The sequence below is a fragment of the Psammomys obesus genome, unplaced genomic scaffold (genome assembly GCF_907164565.1).
Source record: "Psammomys obesus unplaced genomic scaffold, mPsaObe1.curated_primary_1811, whole genome shotgun sequence".
Lineage (NCBI taxonomy): Eukaryota > Metazoa > Chordata > Mammalia > Rodentia > Muridae > Psammomys > Psammomys obesus.
Window position 1 is genome coordinate 1,768,787 of NW_026594014.1, and position 24,397 is coordinate 1,793,183.

Below are 24,397 nucleotides of genomic sequence, written 5' to 3' on the forward strand. Positions count from 1 at the left end.
TTAAAATACATAAAAGAATTCACACTGGAGAGAAACCCTATGAATGTTATCAATGTGGTAGGGCTTTTGCATATAAAAGTGTTCTTCAAAATCATGAAAGAAGCCATACTGGAGAGAAACCCTATCGATGTAATCAATGTGATAAAACCTTTATAAGTAACAGTCATCTTCAATTTCATTTAAAAACTCATACTGGAGAGAAACCTTATGGATGTAATCAATGTGGTAAGGCCTTTAAAAGTAAGAGTCATCTTCAGTTTCACGAAAAAACTCATAGTGGAGAGAAACCGTACAAATGTAATCAATGTGGTAAAGCCTTTACACGTAACAGTGATCTTCAAATGCATGAAAGAACTCATACTGGAGAGAAACCCTACAAATGTTATCAGTGTGGTAAAACCTTTACACGTAACAGTGATTGTCAAATTCACGAAAGAAATCATACTGGAGAGAAACCTTATGAATGTATTCAATGTGGTAAAGCCTTTACCACATTGATTACATTCATATGGTTTTTTCCCAGTATGACTTCTTTCATGTATTTGAAGAGTACTGCCACGTGAAAAGGCTTTACACGTAACAGTAATCTTCAAAAACATAAAAGAAGTCATACTGGAGAGGAACTGTATGCATGTAGCCAATGTGGTAAAGCTTTTGCATGCAAGGATTATCTTCAAATGCATGAAAGAATCCATACTGGAGAGAAACCCTATAAATGTAGTCACTGTGGTAAAGCTTTTGCATATAAAAGTGTTCTTTACAGTCATGAAAGAACTCATACTGGAGAGAAACCCTATGAATGTAATCACTGTGGTAAAGCCTTTACTAGTAATAGTAATCTTCAAATTCATGAAAGAAGTCATACTGGAGAGAAACCCTTTCAATGTAATCAATGTGGTAAAGCCTTTGCACGTAACAGTGATTGTCAAATTCATGAAAGAAATCATACTGGAGAGAAACCATATAAATGTAATCAATGTGGTAAAGCCTTTACACGTAACAGTAATCTTCAAAAGCATAAAAGAAGTCATACTGGAGAGAATCTTTATGAATGTGATCAATGTGGTAAAGCCTTTCTAAGTAACAGTAATCTTCAAAAACACAAAAGAAGTCATACTGGAGAGAAACCTTATGAATGTAGTCAATGTGGTAAAGCCTTTGCACAGAACAGTAATCTTCAGAGGCATGAAAGAACTCACACTGGAGAGAAACCCTATACATGTAATCAATGTGGAAAAGCCTTTGCATATAAGAGTTATCTTCAAGTGCATGAAAGAATTCATACTGGAGAGAAACCCTATGAATGTAATCAGTGTGGTAAAGCTTTTGCATATAAAAATGTTCTTCATAGGCATGAAAGAAATCATACTGGAGAGAAACTGAATGAATATAGTCAGTGTGGTAAAGACTGCACAGAACAGTGTTGTTGAGAGGCATGAAAGAATTTATTCTGGAGAGAAACCCTAGGAATGAAATCAGTATGGTCAAGCCTTTGTACAGAATAGTCTTTAGAGGTATGAAAGAACTTACACTGGAAAACAACTCAATGAAAGTAGTCAGTGTGGTAAAGCCTTTGCACAGAATAGTCATCTTCAGAGGCATGAAATTAACTCATACTAGAGATAAACCCTATATATGTAATGAATATTGTAGAGCCTTTTCACAGAGGAGTTAACTTTTCACTTATGAAAGAGATCATACTGGAATAAAACCCTATAAACATAATGTCAAACAAAATTAACGTAGTACATTTTTTTAAAGATTTATTTATTGTTTTATACAGTGTTCTGCCTGAATGTGTGCATGTACACCAGAAGAGGGCACCAGATCGCACTATAGATGGTTGTGAGCCACCATGTGGTTGCTGGGAATTAAACTCAGGACCTTTGGAAGAACAGCCAGTGCTCTTAACCTCTGAGCCATCTCTCCAGCTCGCACGTTTTTATTTTTAAAAAAGGTTTATTTATTACATATACAGTGTTCTGCGTGTAGGCCAGAAGAGGGGACCAGATGTCATTATAGATGGTAGTGAGCCACCATGTGGCTGCTGGGAATTGAACTCAGGACCTCTGGAAGAACAGTCTGTACTCTTAACCTCTGAGCCATCTCTCCAGCCCATGTAGGAACTTTTAAAGGCATGAGGCAATTCATACTGGTTAAAAACAAACAAGTGAACATGAACCTAATGTATGAGATATATCCTCCACTCTACATATATTTTGTCTGCTGATCCTTCTCACTGGGCTTCAGTACAATTAGTAGAAATGCTCTAATATTAAAATATTGCTTCCTTTCCAATTGTAAATATGCCATGTCATGAATACAGAAACATAGGAAGTGTCTTACCAGTTGAAATTAATGCATGGAAAAAGTGCAAGAAATACGACTACTATTCATCAAAATACTGATGGTTCCTGTTTAAATCTTACATTATCCTTTCATTGTCTGATAGGTCATTTAGAAAACATGTCACCTGGTCATAGTGTTGCATGCTTGTAATCCTAGAACTTGTCAGAGAGACAAAGTTAGGTAGATCACTCTTGAGCTTCAGGCCATCTTGGTGGACATAGTGAGTTTTAGGAAGGCTATAATTGTATACAGAGGTTTTGTCTTAAAATATCCAAAAAGGGGGGTCTGGCAAGATGATATCTTTTCTAGAGTTGTAAGGTTCAATTCCCGGCACCCATATGGATGCTCACAACTATCTTTCAGTCTTGTTTCCGGATATCCAACACCCTCCCACAGATATACATACAGGCAAAACTGTTACCCATGTAAAAGAAAAACAATCATTTTTCAAAGCATATTAAACATTTTGGCACTTTCTCTAACATAATCTGGATTCATGTCCATACAACTAAATCTTTCATTGTCTTTGTTCACATATAGAGAACTGTGTTAAAAATTACAATAAGAGCCAGTATGCTGCCAGTAAGAAAGTCTGCCTTTTTCTACCTATTTTATCTAGATATTCAGAAAGTTATGCAACAGGGTCAAACCTAGGTACTCTGATTTGTCCCAAAACTAGAAATATTTTACAGTTTTCAGTGATTTAAATGGTAAAGGGTTGGTTGAGTTCCGGGAGAGCCAGAGCAGGAGCTCGTTGGAGGACATCTTAGAAGAAAAAAAAGCAGGTGTGAGAAGCTTAGTAGGATCTATAAGCTCAGTTAAGAGGCCCTTAGCTGTTTTGTAGAGTGGATTAGCAAGAAGGCCAAAGTTAGGAATCCAGGTTCTAAGGAATCCCCCTATGCTATGGAAGGATAGAAGCAATTTTTTTTGGTACTTGAAGATGTGAGGGACTTCAGGAGCTCTTTGTGATCAAGTATAGTAGACAGCCTAGGTACTTGACCCAAGAGACAGAAAGATGAGCTTTGTAAAGGAGGGCTCTGCATCCTTTGTTTCCTAAAATGCTAAGCTGTGCAGCATGTTATGACACCACACCTGAATAGAAATTTATGTATTATTGTAAGCAGCTGGGAGACAGATCTAGGGAGAGGAGATCAGTGGCCAGAGCCTGAAGGGGAAAAATGGGGCCTGACTTGGAACCCGTGGGTATGGACAGTTTATGTAAGCTAAAATGCTGTCCTCCCAGGTGAGAGCAAAGAGATCATGTGAATTTTAGTGTAAAAACTGGTGAGGAAGCCATCCATAAGGTCTACAACAGTAAAATGAGAGGTAGAGGAGGGAATCTGAGGTAAAGTATAGGGGTTAGGGACTACTGGGTGTATAGGAGTGACAGCATTAGTAATCCTTAGGTCCTGGACTAGGTGGTAAGAGCCATCAGGCTTTAGTACAGGCAGGATAGGGTTGTTATAGGGTAAGTAAATATGCTTAAGGGTACTTTTATGAAGAAAGCACTGTGTGATAGGGTTTATTTTATCTTAAAAAATATTTAAGTTTATTTACATCCAATGAGTACCCTCTTCCTTTCCCAGTCACCCCTCCCCTCCTTCTGCCTTGTTTATCTTTTCCTCCAGAAAGGTGCCCCTCCCATCACTTCAACCCTCCCCAGCACATCAAGCCACATCAGGACTGTACATATCATCCACTGAGGCCAGGTAAGGCAGCCCTGCCAGGGGGAACTATAGCAGAAAGCCACCTGTTGTGGTCTTTTTAAAAAATTCTTAATTTATTTGGGGTGTTTAGGCCTCTACATCCCTTCCATCAATTTCCCAACCTTAAGTAGAAGAGAGAGAAGGTTAGTGGGTAGAGGAGCCCCAAACCTTTTTACTTTTCCTAGCTAATTAGGGTCAAGGGGTTCTTTTAGGGCTCTATAGCAGTCTCTGTCAGCCGCAGGCGCAGCTAGCAGTCTCCTCCACACAGCTTTTCCCTGAAGCATTTCTCTCCATCTGTCTGCTCCAAACCACCACCCTGTTTCTGGTCTCTTAAAAGTGTTCCATCCCACATGGCAACAGTGAACACCACCACAGGCAACTCCTGTTCTCTTTGTCGGCTTTCATATTTATACTCTCAAGAGTCTAGGCCACACCCCTCTCTGTGTGTTGGGGGGAAGGCCATTGCCAGCAGGCAAAGATCTGCCCCACATGTGACAGTTAGCAGGTGTGGACAAACGTTAGCCCAACTAAAGTCGCACACTTGGGATTAAAACAAAAACATTTAGATAACATAACTGAATTTACACAGACGCCAAAACTTCTGTGTAAAAATTACATATCTTCGTTTTGTTTTAAAAAAAGGTATTTTCTTTAACATTAATAAAGTATATACAATAAGAATAATTATGGGGATTGTTAGGTAAGAATTATATTTACAATGTCCAGTCCATTCGTATTTGTCAATACAGATTGACAAATAGTAATTTGGAAAAGGTTCCATTATTTATCCTATCCTGATTAGTCCAAAGTTCTATACCTAAATCACTTTCTTACATCTATCAACCAGAAAACATCTATCCAGAACTTAAAACATCCTTTTATATCTAAAACATGGTTTTAGTTCCTAAACAAATTTGTAGTGAGACTATGACTATCTATTCTTCAACTCCATCAGAGACCTTAGAAGGGAACAATATTACCAAGTATATAGGACGCATAGAGCCAACCTTCTTGCATTATAGAAATGACAGAGACAGTAACTAGAGGTTACTTGGTGTCATTGGGACATCCAGCTTTCAACCACTGGGTTAGAATATCTGACAGGCTTTTTCTGTGAAGGACTGACCACTTAGTCTCTGCAATGTTCGATGGTCAATTTTCCAGTGTCCAGCTTGTTTATAGTTTGCTCAGACAGCCTGCTCTCAGCAGTTTAGGGACAGTTTGTTTTATTCTTTTCCTCCAGTGGCTGTCTTGCCGCATTTGTTTTTTGATGCCCATCATCTTCTTTGAAGTAGATTAGAGATACCTGCTGGGAGTCTTTCTGTCAGAAAAAGCCTTTTATCATTAAAATATGTTTAAATGCCCTATTGTGTAGATTTCTGAAGTTTTGGAAATCCATCCATCTATCTATCTATCTATCTATCTATCTATCTATCTATCTATCTATCTACCTACCTACCTATGTACCCATCCATCCATCTATCTACCTACCTGCCTATTGAGCAATCTTGCTTGTTTCTAGCTATGTACTATACTATACCTTGAATACATACAAGACTAAATAAAGCTTGTTTCTGTAACTGATTAAACTAGTATCTAATAAGACCCAAATAAGATAATATATAGGTGATAACTACTAATTTGCATCTCCATTATCCTGAACAGTTTCCAATAGTTAGCTTTTATAAGACTAGAACTTTACATCCCATTTTAAAATAAGTTGCATATGTACAATATATTAAACAAAATTTGAACAAAACAATCTTGAAATTCTATCAGTATATAGTAATCCATACCAATACACAATATTTGACACTAGTAGATTCATAGTCTACTTTTTATCCTGTCATCCTATATCCCCCTTCTTTTCTTTCAGCATTCCCTTTTGCCTCCTTTAGAGGAGAGAAAAATGAGAGAAAAAGAAGGATGGGGGGGGGAAAGAGATTGATTCCAGCCTTTACCTTGTTTTTTTCCTCATCATGTCCAGTCCACCAAATGACCAAAAACACCCACTCCACCTCTTGGGAATGGGAATGTCGTGTTCTTAAAATTTTTGTCTTCTGGGGGCAAGAACATCTTTTGGGGTACCCTTTAAGAAATTAGGATATTGGCTAAGCACTGGAAAAACTAGGAATGTCTTTTCCTGTTTAGCCTGTATGTTTTCTGTCCAGTCTTTGTGATTTTTTTGTCTAGTGTCTGTGGGATTAATCACTGGGCTAGCTTTTTTGAATTTCACCTGTATGTAGATTCTTGAGGAAACAGTAACTGAGGCAGTCTGGGACGCTGAATCATCTGGGCTACTTGCTTTGTCTTCATTGTTGTTTGGTCTTTTGCTCTGAATATAAACACACTTTTAAAGGTAATATAGGTACAAGTGCCATGTGAAGACTTTCAGCTAGTAGGTTTAGCATTTAGGTAGCCTGTTTCAGGGCTGTCTAGCAACCTATGATGTCATCATGTGTCTCCTCCCAGGTAGTCACGCACCTGGCAGGCATGGTGAGTTGCTCCATAGAAAGACCAACCCTCTACTTTGTTGCTCTCTTGCCCTCTTACTCTCTCACTCTCCTGCTCTGTCCCGTTTCTCTGGCAGGGTGTCCTTCTACCGTCCCCCATCGTGTCTCATTCTCTTCTTCTCTTTCTTTCTTCATCCCCATCCAATAAACCTCTTTCATATAATGTTTGTTGTGTGCATCATCATTTCATTGGTGCATTGGGCTAGGAAAGGCTCTCCTGGTAGCACCTCATCTGGTCATGCCAGGAACCCTTTAACCGGACTATGGTGCCTGCAACAAATAGATTCTACTATGGTGCCTGCAACAAATAGATTCTTCATCTGTTCTATCTATCTCTAACCATTACTCAGCCACATATGCCTTAAAGCCTACACTTTCTCTCAACTGCCCTGCCCTTACAACTTACCTGTCCAGGTCATGGCTGCTCCATGTGCTCCATGTGCTCCATGTGACTCCATGTACTCTGAGCACCCAGGACAAGGCAGACACTTACTGTGCCAAAATCGGCTTGGGGAAACTAAAATGCTCATGCCAGATGCTGAAACTGCTGCTTGGGACACAGACACAGCCTGCTTTTAAACTATTGCTGTTAGGTAAGCAATTGCTGGGGACCCTGTGTACACTCAAATGGTCTTCAGGCCCCACAGGTGAGGTTTTAAATCTCCTGTAGAATACTCACTTGCAGAGGAGTGTTTTCAGTTGCATAGACTTCCAAACAGCCGTGCTATGCACATGCGGAGAGTGTCAAACCAGGCCAGGACAGCCTTCCCAGCAGCAAGCACCTGGTTTCGCTGTGCCCCCACCCTTGCACAGCACACATGGCAAGGTGCCATGTTGGTTTTAACAGAGAAGCCGTGCCATGTGCTCACCCCTCACCCACTCCTGCAAAACTCCAAGCTGCGCATTCCAAACACTGGCGCTCTAAATATTTCTGACCTATAAGCTCCTACTTCCCAACTTTTTTAAAATCTTTTTTTTTAAGATTTATATATTTATTATGTATACAATGTTCTTCTGAATATACACCTGCATGCCAGAAGGCACCAGACCTTATTATAGTTGACTGCGAGCCACCATGTGGTTGCTGGGAATTGAACTCAGGACCTCTGGAAGAACAGCCAGTGCTCTTAACCTCTAAGCCATCTCTCCAGCCCTACTTCCCAGCTTTTAAAAATATTTTCTTCCTGATTTCCGTAAAATGCTGCTCTTAAAAAAATATGTATACATGTATATTGAAATGCTGTAAATTCTTATCTAATGAATTTTATAATTTGCTTATTGGGTTTATATTTATAAGACTTCCTTAGTCATAACTGTTTATCTCCCTTTAGACTAAAAGCAGCAAGTCTCATTTAAATTGGTATGGATTTTTATATAAAAATAAAGTTATATTTTTACAACATGATATATATATATAGAGAGAGGGTTGAATTATATATATATATATATATATTATATATATATATGATGCTGAAATGTCAAGGTCTATTAAAATTAAGTGTAAAGATCTATTCAAATTAAGCTAATTTAAAATTGTATATTTAACTGCCTATGTTTTTATCAATTTTTAAATGAATGAATCAATGTTATTTCTCCTGCCACGAGCTGCCTGTGATCCAGATTTACCACTAGGCTGCCTGGCTAATAGGTTTGATATAATAAATTCAAATGTACTTTTAAAATTGCTTTTTTACTGTTCTGTTATATTGTTGGTTTTAAAACTTATAACTTGGAGGTTACTAAATAAAATTTTTGCCTAAATATGCTTAAACTATATGATATAATTCCAAAGATATTATAAATTATGATCTATTAATTTTAGAGACATTTATTTATTTGTGCTAAAACTTGGTCATTCTATATTTTCACTATCAAGATTTAAATATGCTTGCTCTTATTTTCTAAATATGATAACATTATTAATCTATTGTATAGCCTTAAACTTGTATAAGCTATGAACTGTGTTTATGACTTTTAAGTGTCCAACTTATCAGGGACAAAACCTAAAGTCCTAATATTTGATGGTTAACAAATGCAAGTTAATAATTATCTAATAGATGATCAAGTTCTTTAACATGTTCAAAGTTATATTTATATTCCTACAGATGCAAACATGATCTCATTGCCATCTTAATTGAACAGCTCAGTATGGTCCCTGAGTCACCATATTTGAGTTGGTAAAAATAATGAAAAGAGTCTTTTTGATAGGCTATTTACAGCAAAAACTATGCTCCAGACCTTGGCTGCTGCTCTGAGGCTTTTGGCATTCCTGCACAGAAAACAAGAGGTTTGCAATGTCCCATCCTGCCAGGGTATGGCCAGAAACCAGGAATGTTGAGCTTGTCCACCATTTTTGAAAGAAGGAGCTTAAGTACTTAGAACACATCCATTAGAATTTTCATAAGTCATTTAGGATTAGAATTCCTGGATCTCATAATGACATTAGATGATGAAAGTATGGGACAGAGTCCAAAAGAATATTTAAAAGGAAGATTAATAGGAGATATGATTCCTGTTCAATTTTGGATCAATTAACCATTAATTCAGACTGTTTTCAAAATACTTGAGGAAGAAGGAGGAGGATATTAATCATGAGGAAAAGACAGTGAATTCTTGAATTAATCAAAATTGGATAATCAAACCTTAAAAGTGGTAAAAGAGACAAAAAGAAAAACAATATTTACCCTGTTCAAGCAAAATCAAAAGAAAAAGCAGTACCACTAATGACTACTGTCCCGGTGACAACTCCTTCAGCTCCTCCTTTAAAAGTAACCTTTATTAGCCTTATGTAATTATCACTTCAAACTTACTGCTGAATAAACTCACCCTTTCTAGTTCTTTCTGTAGTTGGCTGGTTCAACTCAGCTGTTTTCGCTTAAATGCTTCTCCATCTGACTGATTCAATCTGGCTTCTCTCAGATTCTCATTCAATTGCTTTTCTTGGTCTCAAACTAACTCTGGAAGTTTGTTCTAACCTCTGGCCTCTTATTCTCTGGCATCAACTCCCTCTGATGACCTACACTGAACTGCATGAAGTCACAAATGAACTCAACTCCATTGTACTGTACTTACTGTACTGACTCCCAACTCCCTGACTCTTTCTACCTTCACTGCTCTTCAATAGCTTTTCTTTCCTGTGCTGGTCTCATCAGAGTTGGGCATATACAATTTCTGACTAATTCTTTCAAATCTTTCTCTGCTTTGTCACTTTGTGTGCACCTCAATTAGAAGTCACTTACAAACATGGCTACTCTGGCTGAAATACAGACATACCTTTAGTACACCCCATTAATCCGAAACAATGTAGGTAAGGTCAGTTAGTTTATAGACAGAAGCAGCCATGTTGCTGGATTAAAATCTCTATATCCTTCACTGCAATTTCTTTTAGATAGGCATGCTCCACTGCCTGAAAATCACCCTGAAGTAAGGAACTTGATTATTAATCTAATCTTAAATTTCCACCATTTCCTGATGAAGATTTAGGAGAAATGAACTTGTCCTCCACAGGTACAGGGGCTGCAGTTGTCGATCAAGTAGAAATAGGAAGTAGAGATCCTCCTGAGCCTTCTTTCCCAGCTGGTGGTGGGCAGGTTTTCTGGGAGGGAGTGGCCACAGAAAGAGGGGCTAGAAAGTAAGGGTACTGCTGTGGGAACAGAACAGGATTAGAGGTTGTGAGGATTGGAGCCTGGATTGAGGCATAGGGGTGTGTCTGGGGGGAGCAGGAAATGGATTCAAAAAGCATGAATCCAGTGTGTGGAGGCAAGCATAGAAAAGGACAGCAGGGCTGGACCAGAGAAAAGAACGGGAATGACCAGGATGGGGTGGGTGGAGCCAAGAAGGGTTTGTACCTGGGTTGGTAAAATGATTGAGGGAACAGAAAGGCAAAATGCACCATATCATCAGGAGACTTACCTCCACAACCCTCAGGAAAGGGTGGCCTGTCCTGGATTTTACAAGTCCAGAATATGGAGCGTGTAAGACAGCTCAACATGATGATGATGCTTGGTGATGAAACTCACCCCCGAGAGTGGGGTCTGTTAGGCAGGGTGCAGGTAAGCAAGTGCACTGAAGCTTGTGTTGCATACTTGCGTCTCCACAGTAGGAGGATGGCCACAGGTGGTTGTCATATGCCTGGCACCTTTGTGTGGAGATCCCACTAGCATATGCACGTGTCATAGGCACAGGGCAGCAGTGTGGAGGACTCAGACATGATATCCAGTGTGTAATCCCTGGGAGAGTCACTACCCAGATGTGTGATGACCATCTCTCTCTTGAGGTCCCACATCCTCAGAGGTGAGAAGGCCCCACAATAAATTGTTTCTGTCAGAAAGGAGTTCCATAAAGAGCTGACAGATGATTCTTACTCACTTGGTAACTTCTTAGCTAAGTGTGAATACTTTGCTTCCTGTTGATAGCCTGGAAATGCTGTAGGCATAAGGTTATTGTTCAATTTAAATGCTGGTTTCTGTACCCCCATCTCTTACTGCAATCCTTGTCCTGAGAATCTCCTGTCTAAATGTTGTGTAAACACTGCTCCCTAATTGTTCCCTGATATGCCAATGAAGCTGCTTACTGAGTAGGGGAGAGAACAGGGCTGGACATCCTGCCAGCAGGGGAGGAGGAGTTAGGGAAGAAAGTATGGGGATTCAGCCACCACATTTCTTTTTTTTAATTAATATATTTTTTATTTTTAAATAATTTTATACATTCACTTGTATCTCAGCTGTAGCCCACTCCCTCTTTCCCTCCCAATCCTCCTCTTCCTCCCTCATCTCCTCCCTGCCCCCTTCCGAGTCCACTGAGAGGGGGTGTCCTCCTCTCCTTCTATCTGGTCCTAGCTTATCAGGTATCTTCAGGATGGTTGCAATATCCTTATCTGTGGCCTAGCAAGGCTGCTCCTCCCTTAGCGGGGAGGGGAAGCTCATGAGTTCATGTCAGAAACTGTTCCTGTCCCCCTTATTAGGGAACCCACTTGGATACTGAGCTACCATGCAGCCACCAGATTTCTAGGAGAAACCAGAAAAGGGAGCTCAGCAGAAAAAGAAACAAAATGCAAGTATCTCTAAGATGTTTGAGGGAAGAAACAAAATTTAGTTTAGAGGGTTGAGAACACAGTAATAACTGCGTAGTTATTGTGATGTGAAGCTTATTATTTAACAAATATAAAAGAGTCTCAATTATTTGGGTGATAGCTGGGTTAAGAGAAACTGAGAAATGCCCTTTTGTAGAAACAACTTTAACACAGTGAGGTGACAGCATTCTGAATGCTGAATGGTTGTACTAACACATAGCCAGCAGTTTTGCTGGGTTTTTCTTTTACTTCCCTTTTTTCCTCTTTCCCCCTTTTTTTTGTGTTTTATTTATTTATTTATTTTGTTGTTGTTGTTCTTTACATTGTTTTCTATTTAAACATTCTGAATCTTTGCCTTTGTGATTGGTGTAAAGACACATTTCACAACACATGTGTGATGGTCAGATTACACATTGAAGGAGTGGCTTTTCTCCTGGTCCTCTGGCTTAGTTGCAGGTGCCTTTACTCACTGAGCAAACTGGGTGATTCCTGTTACAGCACTCTCTTTAATCCACCTATTTCAATATATTTGTTGTAGTAGCTCAATTTTCATTTTTGGGGTAAAAAATACCAGGCACTTATTCTAGAGCCCCTTCCATGCTTGGAAAACATCTGTCCACTGAATGTTAAACAAAAGTTTTTGTGAGGCAGGTTATGTTTAAGTTGCCCAAGTATTTTGTCAACTCAGTCTGTAGCTATACCAGGCCTTAAACAAGTGATGCTCCTGTGTCAGCCTTCCATGTGTTAGGATTTCAGGACTTTACTACAGCTCACAACTCTAAATTCATGTGGGAAATTAGCAATTTGAGTCTGCCTTTTTTCAAAAAGTAATTTATTTAAAGGTTTTTCAATTATGTTTTTTTTTTTTTTAAATCAGCTTTTGGTGTGTTCAATACTTTCTTATTCCCCATTATGTGTATCAAATTTCCAATATCTACTACTCGTTCTAAGTCCTAATTTTCCATGCATAATTTTTTGTTTTTGTTTCGATATCTGTTTAGGTTGGAGGTGAGCCTTTTGGAATTCATGCCTAACCAAAGCTTTCTCAGATGCCCTGATGAAAGCACAAAAATATATTATTCTTTTTTCTGTCTTGCCCAAGGGTGCTTGAGTGGTTATCTTGAAGGATTCAAGGGAACCAGGCTCTTCTGAGAAACTGTGGTTATCAGTCTCATGGCCATTGTGTGCTCACTCTGAGGGATCCCGTGTTCTTCCAAGAGTGCTAAATCAACTTCCTGCTGACGGTCTCATTCTTCACATGTAAATAGTGCATCAAAGCTGTATGCCTTAATAAACTTGCCTAACAGGAACCATCAGGTTACAAAAGACATACTGATGCCAAATTTTCTATTTTTGTCTTCTCATCGCAGGTCCTTAGGGTGGTCATCTCATCTTTGTGGTCCCTAAGAGTTGGTGTTTGGTATCATAGACCAAGCTAGTTTAAATTTTGTTGTTGTTGTTTTTAGAGACAGTGTTTCATTTTGCAGCTTAGGCTGTCCTGGAACTTCTCTGGGTATCAGGCTTAAACTTTGATTTTCTGATTCCACCTCCCTAGTGCTGGCATGAAAAGCTAGTGCCACCACTGTAGGTTGGGAACCTGTTAATGTTTTGTCTACCAATGTTCAGCTGAGAGATGTAAGCGATCGAGGTGAGCCTTCTGAAAATTGCTAATGCCTGGTGACTATCAGGTGTTTTCAATCTGACCTGGATAGATCTGGCCCTTTTCAGCTGTGAGGCAGGTGGATCTCTCCACTCCACAGTGTTTAATGTTGTGCATATGCTAGAGACCTTGAGCCTAGAAAAAGGAGCAGTGTCAACTGAGTGCAGGAGTAACGCAGGGACAGCGCTGCAGTCCAGGCGCCGTTGTGATATATAGTGTGCAGAGGGGCCTACCTTTTGCAGGCTGAGCCAAGGTGTGCCCCTGAGAAATTACTCCAGGGGCTTAAATATGCACCTATGGTGTACAAGAGATTTATTGGGGGAGCGGGGAGGATGGGGTCCTGGGGAAGGGATAGAGGCAGACAAATGGACGTGTAGACAGGCGGAAATAGGGAGCAGATCCATGAGAGCAAAAAGAGGGAGAGAATGGGGGCGAGCACTGCGAAAAGAAAAAGAGCTGAGTGGCTGGCCGAACACACCTGGGCCACCTGGCAGGTGCTGGCGACACCTGCTGACGTAAACGCCTTTCTAGTTCCTTGAGATTAGGTTCGTGGCCTTTACGGTAACAGACGCACGCTTTGCTGGAATGCATATCTCGGCAAGTGTGGGACAGTTCTGTGACTGGAGTGGAGGCCAGGGCTGGGAACTACCGCGCTGTGACACTTCTCAGCACTCTGTCCCTAACAGAGATGTTCCTGTCACTCAAGCCTCACCAGCGAATGAGGGTCTCGAGGCGAACCCGCCAGTCAGAATGGGGCGTGCACTTCCGGTCCCAGAAACTGCCGGCTTGGGAAGGTACTGGGCAAGTCTGTTAGGAGAGCCGCGCTTTGAGCCGCTGCCTGGAGCTGAGGCGAGCGGGGCGAGCTCGGAGTCCGCGCCATGGTGAGCGGGGCCGCCGTCCCCACGCGGGGAGGAGCCGCGGGAGCCCGTGTGGGCTCGTTCCGGGGGCGGGACGGGAAGCGGGGCCCCGTGAGGTCACTGCACCTCCCCCGAGGGGGAAGCTGAACTTCTGAGTGACTTGGTTCCCCTGGCTGCGCGTCCTCAGGGCTTAGGGAGCCTTGCATGAAAACTTCCTTGTTGCTGACGTCACCTGCAGCGAGCCTCAGCCGCTTTTACTGTCTGCAGGGAAGCAGGTGTGCTGACTCGCAGAGCTCTTTCTCCAGTGTCGTCTAGAAGCTCTGCACTGACAGTCAGGTGTCGGCTCCGTCCGCAGTTAATTCTGTGCAGGTGGAAAGTCTGTGTTATTAACACATTTGCATGTGGATGGTACGGTGGTCCAGTCCCGTGTGTTAGTAAGTTCAGACTTCCTGGGTTTCCTGCCTCGTTCGTCAACATTTACTCCCTTTTAGTTGTGTTTTTTTTTTTCTTTCTTTCTTTCCTCCTAATTTTGCTCGCATGTTCTGTTACTCTCTTTATTCTTTTCCAGACAGTACGGTACAGACAGGTTTTTCCGGTTCCTCAGGGAACTGGGTGGGGAGGGAAACAAGGGGTAATACCGTGCGCACAGAGAAAAGATACATCCTTAAATCTCAGTTTAGAGGCCTCCAGTTGTTTAATCACTTGTTAGGCAGGGTAAGGAAGGTTATGTGAAGGAAGCCTGTAAGCCAGCCAGAGGAGTTGGCTCCTCCCCCCTACGTGGAAGAAATATTTTCATGCTTTTGTCTGTGTCTCTTTATTTTTTTCTCTCTTTCTTTATATTTTCTCTCTTCGTTATGTAAGACCTGCAGTCCCGACGCAGGAACTCCAGACCGCTCCCCTCCCAAAGAGACTCAAAGACCGTGGTTCGATGCAAAAGCAAGAGGCATAAATGGGGTCGCCCCTTCAAGGCAGGAGACGACCCAAGCATACAAAGCACAGAGTTTTTATACCTAAAAACCAGACCACACATGTTTCTTTACATTGACTGGTCAGCAGAAAGATAACATAAAAAACAGTTTTGCAGCTTGCAGCTTGTGGTTTCTTCCAAGAGCAGTCCGCCCTGCCCCAGGTTCCCTAGTTCTCAAAATAAGCTAATTCTGCCCTCTAGGGAAGGCCATCTGGTCTGGCCTCTATTCAAGGTTCAGCAGCCCCAGTTGTTTTTCTTTCTAATCTGGCCCTTATTCAAGGTTTAGTTGTTTTGCTTTCTAGTCTGGGATAGTTCGTTTCTCAGTTACTGCAGTTTCCTTCAAAGTTTTGAAGTCAGAGGATGTCATTGTGTTTAGTATTTATCCAGTCTTGTGTGTTGATCATTTTTTCCTTCATGATGACCTTTCTCATCATTTTTCTGTTATTGGTAGCATACATGTTGATGCTTCTTATTGGACATTGTTGAATCTATTTCTAAAATTCGGCATTGTTGTAATACAATATTGACATATCAGCCAAGATGGCAGCAAACTACATGACTACTTTCTACTTAAGGTTAGCTCAGCTCCTGTTAAGGAGAGCCCATCTTCCATCAGGTACAAATCCGAGTCAGATCTACACTTCTCCAAGGTTAAATGTACAGTGTTACAGCCTTTTCTTTAAAGAGACACTTTCGAGAGGTTAGCGTGAATACAAGAGGAGATGGTACCTATGGCATGGCCTAGGCAGGTAGACTCCCCACAGCTAAGGAACAGAAGAAAGATTTCCATGGCCTCTGGCAGAGACAGTTGAGTCCATGCATATATCTTACCTCACAGATTATAACTGTGGTAGCCAAGCATGGTCATCCAGGTGTTTCACCTTCGAAGTCTTAGACACAAAATGTTGCTTGGCCCCATTTTATCCCACTTGAGTATGATCTGGGCTTTGACCAGAGATACTCCATGTTGGCTGGAATTTAAAACATTCAGATTTCAACTTGTTAAAATAGTTGAATCAAATTTAAAACCTTATTAGCCTTGTGTGGCACTTCTACCCAATTAGAAATGATGCTTCTTGATGGCATCATCTCCAACAGTCACACTTTAGCACACCAAGAGATTGCCTTCATTGCCTCCACCAGACCTGAGCCAAGGTTTCCCAGGTTTCCTGAGTGAACTGGGTAGGGAAGGAAATAAGGGATAATGCCATGCATTCAGAGAAAAGATACATACTTAAACCTGAGTTTAGAGGCCTCCACTTGTTTAATCTCTTAGACAGGGTAGAAAAAGTTACTGTAACTCAGTCAGAGGAGTGGGCTCCCTCATATTTGGAGGAAATATTTTCTTCCTTTTGTATCTCTCTTTCCCTCTTTCTTTGTTTCCATAGTATCTTTCCTTCTTTTCTTTTAGATGCCATTTTTACTTAGGTTATATTCCTGTGGTATTTTATGTTAGCTCAACTGCTTCCTGTGCCTATCTTTTGAATGCTTAGTCACCAATTGCTAGAACTAACTAATGTTAAGAGGTATGCCCTTGTGGGAGTAGGTTTGTCTTTGTTGTAGGATATTTGATCCCATTGTGAACCCAGAGATTGTGAACTGTAAAGACCTATTTCTTTTTTGGTGTGGTTTAGTTCTCACACACACCTTTAATCAAAGAACTTTCTGAGTATTGTAAACAGGTGATCATGGTGTGGCTCAGCCCTAGACCTTTAACACAAGAGCTTTTGTACACAGGATTTAATGAAAACCCTAGGTCAAGAAGTGGAGAGAGTAACCAAATCAGGAATTAAAGAGAAAGGAGGGACTTTGAGTTAAAGGGTATTTAAGACAGCATGGAGAAGGAGAAAGGAGTTTTTGCCTTTTTTACCCTTGGGGCTGTCTGGTGAGCTAACAGGCCTGTTCGTCCCAGGCTGCCAGCTGAGCTAGCAAGCTTTTGATTTTTAGCTTTTGGCTTTTTGGCTTTTTCCTTAGTGGACGTAAGCTGAGTAGGAAAATCAGATGGTTGCTTTCTCTTCTTCTCTGAGCTAACAAGTTTCACCCCAGCATTTGGCAGCTGAGGCTTTATTGGTAAAATCAAATGGTTGGGATTTCCTTCCTTCCATCCTTCCTTCCTTCCTTCCTACCTTCCTTCCTTCCTTCCTTCCTTCCTTCCTTCCTTCCTTCCTTCCTTCCTTCCTTCCCTCCTTCCCTCCTTCCCTCTTCCCTTTTTTCTTCTTTCCCTCTTTTTTTTTTTTTTTTTCGGTTTTGGTTTTTGGTTTTTCAAGACAGGGTTAGTCCATGTAGCCATGGCTATTCTGGATTCCCTTTGTGTATCAGGCTGGCCTCAAACTCACAGAACTCTGCCTGGCTCTGCCTCCTGGAGTATTGGAATTACACCACACTTGGAGAGCTTTTGATTTTTTTTATTTAATTTTATTTTTTTCTTATCAGTTACATTTTATTAACTGTATCCCAGCCGTGTCCTGCTCCCTCATTCCCTCCCAATCCCACCCTCCCTCCCTCATGTCCACCGTGCTCCTTTCCAAGTCCACTGATAGGGGGGACCTCCTCCCCATTCATCCGATCCTGTTTTATCAGGTATCTTCAGGACTGGCTGCAAAGCCCTCCTCTGTGGCCTAACAGGACTGCTCCTCCCTTGGGGGGTGGGGAGGTCAAAGAGCCAGTCATTGAGTTCCTGTTAGAAATAGTCCTTGTTCCCCTCACTATGGGAAACCAATTGGTTACTGAGATACCACAGGCTACATCTGAGCAGAGGTTCTAGGTTATATCCATATATGGTCCTTGGTTGAATGTCAGTCTCTGAAAAGACCCTGTGCCCAGAGATGTTTGGTCCTTGTGGAGCTCCTATCCTTTTCCCATCATATTAACTCCCCTTCTTTCATATGATTCCCTGTACTCTGCCAAAGGTTTGGTCATGAGTCTTTGTATCTGCTTTGAAATCACTGCTAGTTAAGAGTCTTTCAGATGCGTTCAGTAGACTCCTGTCATACATTCAATGCACATCCCATCTGTCTTTCTAAACGAGGATTGATCATCTTACCCCATGTCTGCTCTCTTGATTATCTTTTTTAGGTGTATAGATTTCATTATGTTTGTCATATCTTATAGGTCTATATAAGTGAGTATATACCGTGTTTGTCTTTCTCCTTCTGGGATATTTCACTCAGAATGATCTTTTCTAGATCCCACCATTTGCCTGCAAATTTCATGATTTCCTCCTTTTTGATTGCTGAGTAGTATTCCATTGTGTAGAAATAACACAGTTTCTGTACCCATTCTTCTGTTGATGGACATCTGGGTTGTTTCCAGGTTCTGGCTGTTACAAATAAAGCTGCTATAAACATGGTTGAGCAAATATCCCTTTTGTGTACTTGAGCAAAGTTTGGGTATATACCTAGCAGTGGTATAGGTGGGTCTTGAGGAAGCACTATTCCTAATTGTCTTAAAAAGCACCAGATAGATTTCCAGAGTCGTTGTACCAGTTTACATTCCTACCAGCAGTGGAGGAGGGTTCCCCTTTCTCCACAACCTCTCCAGCATGTGTTGTCACTTGAGTTTTTCAACTTGGCCATTCTGTTGGGTGTAAGGTGAAATCTCAGGGTTGTTTTGATTTTCATTTTCCTGATGGCTAATGAGGTTGAGCATTTCTTTAAGTGTTTCTCTGCCATTCGATATTCCTCTGTCGAGAATTCTCTGTTTAGCTCTGTTCCCCATTTTTTAATTGGATTACTTGGTTTGCTGCTTTTCAGCTTCTTTAGTTCTTTGTATATACTGGATATGAGTCCTCTGTCAGATAAAGGGTTAGTGAAGATTCTTTCCCAATCTGTAGGCAGGCAGATTTTTTTTTTTGTTTTGATGATGGTGTTCTTTGCTTTACAGAAGCTTTTCAGTTTCATGAGGTCCCATTTATTGATTGTTGCTCTTAGAGCCTGTGCTGTTGGTGTTTTGTTCAGGAAGTTTTCTCCTGTGCCAATGAGTTCTAGGCTGTTCCCCACTTTTTCTTCTAACAGATTTAGAGTATCTGGTTTTATGTTGAGGTCTTTGATCCATTTGGACTTTAGTTTTGTGCAGGGTGATAAGTATGGATCTATTTTCATTTTTCTGCATGTAGATATCCAGTTGGACCAGCACCATTTGTTGAAGATGCTGTCTTTTTTCCATTGAATGGTTTTGGCTTCTTTGTCAAATATCGAGTATTCATAGGTGTGTGGGTTTATTTTTGGGTCTTCTTTGCAGTTCCATTAATCCTCCTTTCTGTTTTTATGCCAATACCATGCAGTTTTTATTACTATTGCTCTGTAGTACAACTTGAGATAGGGGATAGAGATACCTCCAGATGATCTGTTATTGTACAGGATTGTTTTGGAGATTCTGGTTTTTTTGTTTCTCCATATGAAGCTGAGAATCTTTTTTTCAAGGTCTGTAAAGAATTGAGTTGGTATTTTGATGGGAATTGCATTGAATCTGTAGATTGCTTTTGGCAGGATGGCCATTTCCAAATGTTAATCCTACCAATCCATGAGCACGGGAGAATTTTCCATCTTCTGATATCTTCTTCAATTTCTTTCTTCAGAGACTTGAAGTTTTTCTCAAACAGGTTTTTCACTTGCTTGGTTAGTGTCACCCCAAGGTACTTTATGTTATTAGTGGCTATTGTGAAGGGTGTTGTTTCCCTAATTTTTTTCTCGGCCCTTTTGTCTTTGGTATACAGGAGGGCTTTTGATTTTTTTGAGTTGATTTTGTATCCTGCCACTTTGCTGAAGGTGTTTATCAGCTGGAGGAGTACTCTGGTTGAATTTTTGGGGTTGCTCATGTATACTATCGTGGATAGTGACACTTTGACCTCTTCCTTTCCAATTTGTATCCCCTTGATCTCCGTTAGTTGTCTTATTGCTCTGGCTGGGACTTCAAGTACTATGTTGAAGAGGTAGGGAGAGAGTGGGCAGCCTTGTCTTGTCCCTGATTTCAGTGGGATTGATTTAAGTTTCTCTCCATTGAGTTTGATATTGGCTATAGGCTTGCTGTATATTGCCTTTACTGTGTTTAGATATGTGCCTTGTATCCCTGATCTTTCCAAGACTTTAAACATGAATGGGTGTTGGACTTTGTCAAATGCTTTTTCAGCATCTAAGGAGATGATCATGTGGTTTTTCTCCTTCAGTTTGTTTATGTGGTGGATTACATTGATGGATTTCCATATGTTGAACCACCCTTGCATGCCTGGGATGAAGCCTACTTGGTCATGGTGGATGATATCTTTGATGTGTTCTTGGATTCGGTTTGCAAGTATTTTATTGAGTATTTCTGCATCAATGTTCATAAGAGAGATAGGTCTGAAGTTTTCTTTTTTTGTTGGGTCTTTGTGTGTTTTAGGTATCGGGGTGACTGTCACTTCATAGAATGAGTTTGGTAATGTAGCTTCTGTTTCTATTTTGTGGAATAGTTTGAGGAGAATTGGTGTTAGCACTTCTTTGAAGGTCTGGTAGAATTCTGCGCTGAAACCATCTGGCCCAGGGCTTTTTTTGGAGGGGAGACTGTGAATGACTGCTTCAATTTCCTTGGGGGATATAAGGCTATTCAGTCTTTCTACCTGATCTTGACTATTAAGATGGACTATTAAGTTGGAAGATGGAATCTATCAAGAAAATTGTCCATTTCATTTTAGGTTTTCAAATTTTGTGGCATATAGGCTTTTGTAGTATGACCTAATGATTGTTTGAATTTCTTCAGCTTCTGTAGTTATGTCACCCTTTTCATTTCTGATTTTGCTGATTTGGATAGATTCTCTCTGCTTTTTAGTTAGTTTGGCTAAGGGTTTGTCTATCTTGTTGATTTTCTCAAAGAACCAGCTTTTTGTTTCATTGATTCTTTGAATAGTTTTATTTGTTTCTAACTGATTGATTTCAGCCCTGAGTTTGATTATTTCCAGCCATCTGCTCCTCTTGGGTGTATCTGCTTCTTTTTTTTCTAGGGTTTTCAGTTGGGCCATTAAGTTGTTTGTATGTGATGTTACGAATTTCTTCTTGCAGGCACTTAGTGCTATAAATTTTCCTCTGAGCACTGCTTTCAATGTGTCCCATAAATTTGGGTATGTTGTGCCTTCATTTTCATTGAATTCTAGGAAGTCTTTAATTTCTTTCTTTATTTCTTCCTTAACCCAGCTGTTGTTGAGTAACATGTTGTTCAGTTTCCATGTGCGTGTCGGCTTTTTGTTATTTCTGTTGTTGTTGAGGTCCAGCTTTAGTCCATGGTGGTCAGATAGAATACAAGGGATTATTTCAATCTTTTTCTATCTGTTGAAGCTTGCTTTCTGACCAACCATATGGTCTATTTTGGAGAAGGTTCCATGAGGTGCTGAAAAGAAGGTATACTCTGTTGAGTTTGGATGTAAAGATCTGTAGACGTCTATTAGGTCCATTTGATTTAGGGACTCTGTAAGTGTTTTTATTTCTCTATTTGTTTTCTGTCTAGTTGATCTGTCCGTTGGTGAGAGTGGAGTGTTGAAGTCTCCCACTATTAAGGTATTAGGATCAATGTGTGATTTAAGCTTTAATATTGTTTCATTTACGAATGTAGGTGCTCTTGTATTTGGGGCATAGATATTCAAAATTGTGATATCCTCTTGGTGGATTTTTCCTTTGATGAGAATATAGTGGCCTTCCTTATCTTTTTTGATTAACTTGGGTTGAAAGTCTATTTTATTAGATATTAGGATGGCTACTCCAGCTTGTTTTCTGGAACCATTTGCTTGAAAATCATTTTTCCAGCCCTTTACTCTGAGGTAGTGTTTATCTTTGTTGCATAGGTGTGTTTCTTGGATGCAACAGGATGTTGGATCCTGTTTCTGCAACCATTCAGTTAGTCTGTGTCTTTTTATTGGGGAGTTGAGTCCATTGATGTTGATAGAAATTAGTGACCAACAATTGTTACTTTTGATGTGGGGTTGGTGGTGTCACTGAGTTTTATTGCTTGTATTCTTTTGATTTTTTTGTTGTGTAGTTATCTATTTCCTCTGTTTCCTTAGATGTAGTTGTTTTCTTTGGTTTGGAGTTTCCCTTCTAGTAACTTCTGTAGAGCTGGGTTACTATGTAGATATTGTTTAAATTTGGTTTTGTCATGGAATATTTTGAATTCTCCGTCTATGTTGATTGAAAGTTTTGCTGCATATAGTAGTCTGGGTTGGAATCTGTGGTCCCTTAAGGACTGTATGATTTCTGTTCAGGCCCTTCCGGATTTCATAGTTTCTGTTGAGAAATCTGGTGTGATTCTGGTAGGTCTACCTTCATATGTTACTTGGCCTTTTTCCCTTGCTGCTTTTAGAATTTTTTCTTTATTCTGTAGGTTCAGTGTTTTGACTATGATGTGACATGAAGAATTTCTTTTCTGGTCTAGTCTACTTGGTGTTCTGTAGGCCTCTTGTATGTTTATGGACATCTCCTTCTTTAAGTTGGGAAAGTTTTCTTCTATAATTTTCTTGAAAGTATTTTCCGGACCTTTGAGCCTGATGTCTTCTTTTTCTTCTACTCCTATTATTCTTAGGTTTTGTCTTTTCATGGTGTCCTTGATTTCTTGGATGTTTTGTGTTTGGAACTGTTCTGATTTTATTTTTCTTTGAGAGACGTGTCAATTTCCGCAAGTGTATCTTCGGCTCCTGAGATTCTTTCTTCCATCTCTTGTATTCTGTTGGTGATGCTTAGCTTTGTAGTTCCCGATCTTTTCTCTATGTTCTCCAGCTCCTGGTTTTTCTCTATTTGTGTTTTCTTTATTGATTCTAATTCTGTTTTCATGTCCTGCACCATTTCCTTCATCTGTTTGAATGTGGAGTCCTGCTTTTCAATGACAGCTTCTATTTTTTTGTCCATTTCCTCTCTATGTATCACTAATTGTGCCTCTACTTCTTTGGCTATAATTGCCTTTATTTTTATGAGAGCTTTGTTTATTTCTTCTTTATTTGCCTTTATTTGTGTGGACATTTCTTTGAGAGCTTTGTGCATTTCTTCGTTTGCCTCAATTTTCGTGGTCATTTCTCTGAGAGCTTGATTTGTTTCCTCTTGGTTCGTCTTGATTTCTTTGGCTATTTCTCTGAGGGCTTTGTTCATTTCATCTTTATGGGACTCTAATAGCTGGAGCAACATAGATTTGAGGTCGTTTTCTTGTATATCTAGTGAATTGAAGTGTCCATTGTTTTGTGGGGTTGCTGGTGAGGTCATTATGTCCTGATTTTTGTTGGGAGTGTTCTTACGTCTGCCTCCAGCCATCTGGTTATTTATAACCCTCACTGTTTGTTCCTCGAGTTTGTAGTTCGGGCTATGATCGTCTTTTTCTGTTTTCTGGACTGTTTGTTCAGGAAGATGAGAGAGGTTCACAGGTTTGGGAGTATGCGTTGTGGTTTCAGTTTTGCCTAAGTAAGGAATGTGACGCTGGCACTATTCTCATGCGCTTTTAGCGGGCGCAGTGTGCATGCTCGGGTTCTCTGACTATTGCAGTAGCCTGCAGGCCACTATTATGCAGTTCTGTCTGAGATCCAGGGATTGTTTGCCTGGATTACACTGGTGGACCCACAAGGCAGAGGCTTCAATGTTGGGGTTACTATCCCATGAATCCCTATGATGCCCACACTAGGGGTGTGGGTGGCAGGGATCTCGTCTGGTTGCTTCTGTGGAGAGGCCCTGGGTCTGGGGCAAACTCTTCCTAGAAGGCTCACTCACTCTCTTGCAGGACCAGTTGGAATGCATAGGGGTTCCCCTTGCTCTCTACTCTCTGATTTGGTCCTGCTGCTGAAAGTGCATGGGTTGGCTAACAGTCAGCTCTGTGACACTGTGGCCGCAGGACTCGGTGTCCACCTTTCCTGTGTGCTGCCTCTCTGTCCTGTCCCTCTGCCAGAAGGGGTTATGTTGACTTGTCCCGGGGTAGCACGGGAAAGAGTTAGGTTGAGTGTTCTCAATCCCAGATCCCGGGCCCAGATCTCTGCCAGAAGCAGCCTGGCAGAAGAACCTATGTTTGCTGATCCAGAGAGAGTACCAGGTAGGGTTGAGTGTCCTCAGATCCAGAGCTTGGGTTTCTCTGCTAGGGTCCGCTGGGTGTGCTGGAGAGGGGGTGCTGTGTCCTGTGGTAGGCTGCCTCTCTGTCCTTCCCCTCTGACCTTCCCCTCCACTAGGGCAAGCTCATGCCGGTGCTCCCAGGGTAGTGCCAGAAGGGGTTGGGACTTCTCAGTCCAATCCTGAGCCGGGGTTTCTCTGCCAGGGGTTGGGGGCCGCCGGTGATAGGACTT

At 40.9% G+C, this 24,397-nt stretch overlaps 1 pseudogene; it reads left to right on the forward strand.

Annotated features, from left to right (window-relative positions):
- LOC129684586 (zinc finger protein 14-like) overlaps positions 1–24,397 on the forward strand; it is a 48,702-nt pseudogene that overhangs the window by 16,608 nt on the left and 7,697 nt on the right.